This window comes from Amblyomma maculatum, chromosome 2 (assembly GCF_055883805.1).
Source record: "Amblyomma maculatum isolate TAMU_Amacu chromosome 2, ASM5588380v1, whole genome shotgun sequence".
Lineage (NCBI taxonomy): Eukaryota > Metazoa > Arthropoda > Arachnida > Ixodida > Ixodidae > Amblyomma > Amblyomma maculatum.
The window spans coordinates 64,701,912-64,706,389 of record NC_139345.1 but is presented as its reverse complement, the minus strand read 5'-3'; positions in this window follow the sequence as shown (position 1 = coordinate 64,706,389).

Below are 4,478 nucleotides of genomic sequence, written 5' to 3'. Positions count from 1 at the left end.
AACGGCTTCTTTTTACCATGTTGGTCCTGCTATATAAATAGCCAAATTCTGTCATGTTGGGCTTTCCTTTTTTTTTAATTCAACGCCTTCGCAGCGCACTCTTGTTTGCTGTGCTACGAGCAGCCAGAGTGGTCTAGAACAATCATCACTCCAAGCAGCAATCTCTATTAATATTGATATGATTGCCGTTAGAGGAACCACCGTTATCTCAAGAATGCGGTGTCATCATTAAATTTAGCGCACCCGCGAGAGCGATTGCTGTTCTTAACCCCAAGGCCCTGGTTAGTCTATGTTTTGCTAACTCCACCGCTGAGATGCTTTCTGTTTATAGGCACACGTTCTTGCGTTCTCCGAGTGAACTGTTGACCCCCAAGCCTTCGTTGGGCTGTCAACGTGCCTACACGATCTCATGACAAAAAAAAAAATAATAGAGGGGTCTCTTAGATGTGTCTTAAGAGCAGAATGGCGAAAGCCTACCCTTCTTCTCCTCTCATTTGCCTCTATTCGTTTGCCTCTTATCGGCGTTCGTGGCAGTGCTACATATAAATATAATTGGTCCACAGAAAAGGAAAGGCGCCCTATCTGTCACACTTTCTCAAGCAAGTGCGAAATTGGACGGTACGCAATCGTTCCTGTCGCCTGGCGTTCCTTGGCGCACGCTTTCAAGTGTGGCATTTGCAGATGGCAGGAATGCTTGGCAAAGACTAACTTCGTGGAATCTGTGCGATGTCAGCGCACGTTAAAGATCCCCAGGTGGTCAAAATTACTCCGTAGCCCTCCACTACGGCTCCTCTTTCTCTCTTCCCACTTTCACTCCCACCTTTCTCCCTTTCCTTACGACCGCGGTTCAGGTGTCCACAGACATAAGTGTGACAGATACTGCGCCTTTCCCTTCCTGTGAACCAATTATTATTATTAATCTGGTGGAATATGACAAATCTCACGCACAGATCTCGCTCCCAACTCTCGCGCACAAGGTTTCGTTCTATGAGCCTAGAAAGGTTTTCTCCTTAACAAGTAAAGCCCGAGTGAGTGACGAATGATTGATCGTGAACGTTTTGTTCAAACGATTAATTCTCGCTAAGTTAGTTTAATCCCGTCGCTGTGGTTAGGAGCCCGCTAACTGCGGAACCCAATGCGCGGTTGTGAGAGGCAACGCGCATATGTACAGTGCGATAGTGCACGTTAAAGGGCCTCAATGGGTAGAACTCTGCACAGCCTTCCACTCTCATAGCCTGAGTCGCTTTCAGACGTTCAATCCTAAAAACAAGAAGCAATCATTTATTTTGATTCAATCGCCGCCGTGGCTCAACGTTTCGGCCGCTCGACTGCTGACTCCAAGAGCGCGGGGTCAAATTCCTGTCGCGGTGGTCTCTCTTCGATGGAGGCTGTGGGAGGTGCCCGCGTGCTGTGGGATGTTTGGTTTCGTTTTTGCGGGTTTTAACGTCACAAAGCAACTCAGGCTATGAGAGACGCCGTAGTGGAGGACTCAGGAAATTTCGACCACCTGGGGTTCTTTAACGTGCACTGACATCGCACAGCACACGACGCCTCTTCGTTTCGCCTCCATCGAAACGCAGCCGCCGCGGTCGGATCCGAACCCGGGAACTCCGGCACACTAGTCGGGCGTCTCACCACTGCACCACCCCGGCGGGGCATCACCGGCGTTCTATAATTGCTTTACAGGAAAGGAAAGGCGCCGTATATGTCACACTTGTTTCTGCGGACACCTGAAGTCTCTCGGAAAGGTCAAAGAACAAATCGGCTTCAGACATCGGGTTTTCGCGATAATGTGGGTAGTGCAGCACTAAAAAATACAAAACTTTAGCTAAACTCTAATATGCGAAAGCTGTGTTAGTAGGTATTTGCTCTTCTGTCGACGAGTTTTATATAGTTGGCCAAAATGCGACATACTTTTATCACCAATTAAATATCTGCCTTCATTGCTTGGTTGCGGGACCGCAGCTCCACACAGCGGGACTGTGTTTCCTCGGCGTCGACGCTAGCAATGGAGGCGATTTCGCTCTAGCTGTAAATGTAAAGGTCAGAGGGGATGCATGGTTCAGATCAAAGGCAGTCATGATTGACCTTCGTCATGAACTGATAGCTATTATGTATAGGCACGGTTGGCTAATTGGTAAAGCGTTGCTATGCAGCTGGTCCTATGCACAAGCATGAATGACTCTAGCGCGGTCATGGCTTCACAAGGGAGACAATATTTTGGTCGACGTATAATAAATAGCCTCCGAATTAGGGCTCTTGCACTAAATGTAAAAAATCATAAATTCTATGAGGAAAGTGAGAGTATGCATTAGTAGCGTCCGACAGTTAGCACAAAGTCGCGGTATGCTCAAATATATAAAGCAAAACACTGATCAAAAAGCGAATGACTATCACACGACGCCGCAGCATTACCGTAGTTTGTAATCGTTCGGCCCAATCGCATGGTTTCAGAAACGATTAATATCACCTGCCGTTTTCTTTTCGTAAGTTGTGTTGATAGACAGGTTTTCTCGCTGTTAACGAGTTAACTCGCATCATTAAAACTATCATCGGGTGAATGTGAATGTGCCGAGAGGCGCCACGAATTTTATCGCAGGTTGAAACGCTGTGTACGAAAACATTGCTAGTACTTTTAGAGGACATACTATCGGCGACCATAGCAGAAACAGAGATTATTCAAAATTATGACTCATCACAGTGCCATCGGGCAGCGCGGCAGCGCAACAATGTTACATGAGGCATGCGGCTGAGAGAGGAACACGCATCGCGTCGAGGCCAAACAATCTATAGTGCGGCTGCACGTGGCCGTCCTCCCAAGTATAGACCAACACCGATCTGTGACGTAAGCACGATGCGGTGGCGCTTCTGTCGCTTGCGTGGTCCGACTGGGGGTGAAAAGTAGGGTTAACACCCATAGGAATACATGGAAGTGAAAGATTTCAAAACAGTTTTCTCATTTCACAGGGCACATACGATGTCGTTATTTAGCACAGAGCAACCATGAACATCCTAAAATAGATCGTGAAAGTATAAATCTCATTACCGAGGTGAAGTATTTTTAAAACACCGCGAAACGTATGGGGGTGCGAGTTGAGAGGGCGACCCATAGAAATACGTGTAGACACAACTTACCGCAACATTGTGCTCCGTTCAACAGCGTTGAACCCTTCTCATTTTTTGGTGAACGTCTTGTACGACGCCCCCATGTCATGTTGCATGACACACTACAGTCTCTTGCAACTAATGCAAGTTTGACGACTTGCGGGACCGCTCACAGCACGATAAACTGACCGCGCACAGTTGCAGACGACCATGCATCACCGGCGCTGTCGCCAGCAGACACCCCGGAGCTGGAGGCGGCCGCGGTGGGTATCGCTAGCTGCGCTGTCGTCTGCTGCGATGCGCGAATCTCGTCTGGTTTATATTGTCGTATGGCGTTTGTCAACTGCTTTTTAAATGTAATTCTGTGTAGGAAGTATCACTGTAGCGAGAGTATTATCAAGCTTATTTACCCTATGCGGCAGCATATCAGACTGTAAGCAAAATAGCGCGATTCGCTACGCCTTGCAGCTTGCATTTTGGCGGCTTCTGGAAACACAGATTATTCGGGGAGTTTTTAAAGTAGACTGCCTCTGTAATGACACACCATACTTTATCACACACTTCTTCAAAGCGCGGGTCAACGGCCACCACTTCTGATGCTCTGCCAAATGAGAAAAATGCTCCGGTAAGTTGTATTTACATGTATTTCTACGGGTCGCCCTCCCAACCCGCACCCCCACATAATTCGCGGTATTTTAAAAATACTTCGCCTCGGTAATAAGATTTCATATTTTGACGATCTGTTGTAGGCTGTTCATAGTTGCTTCGTACCGAATAACGACATCACAGGTGCCCCGTGAAATGAGAAAACTGCTTTGGAATATTTCGATTCCATGTATTCCTAAGGGCGCTAACCCTATTTTTCACCCCCAGTCGGCTGCGGCGCCGCGAGCGCCCCCTTTGTAAACACGGTGTTGGTCTATACGCACGCGTGCTAGGCACGTAAACGGAAGAATTAAGCTCTTCGTGCGAAGAGAGCTGCCCGCTTGAAGCCCCTAAGACATTCTCCGTTTCCCCATCCTAGCAACGAGCTCGGCCTGGCACTATAGAACGCGCCCGACGACAAGCAGACGAGCAGCTACGGTAATGCAATAACAATGGCGTCAAGGGCACAGATTCTACAGGAAATGTAACTAACGGCTACAAGGGTCCAAGAGTAGAGGGTTGTTCTAATTGGCTGACGGATAAGGATAAGAGTCTTTTCGGTTCCTACAAGAAAATGCTTTAAACGACTTCCGATAATAAGCCTTCTGGTAAGTTTTGCGAAATTAAAAAAAAAAAAAAAACTACGATCACGCATGACGGTGATGCGACAGAAGCGTCAAGACAACGTCGCGATGTCGCAACACGAAGCGGAAGCAAAGCGACAGAAG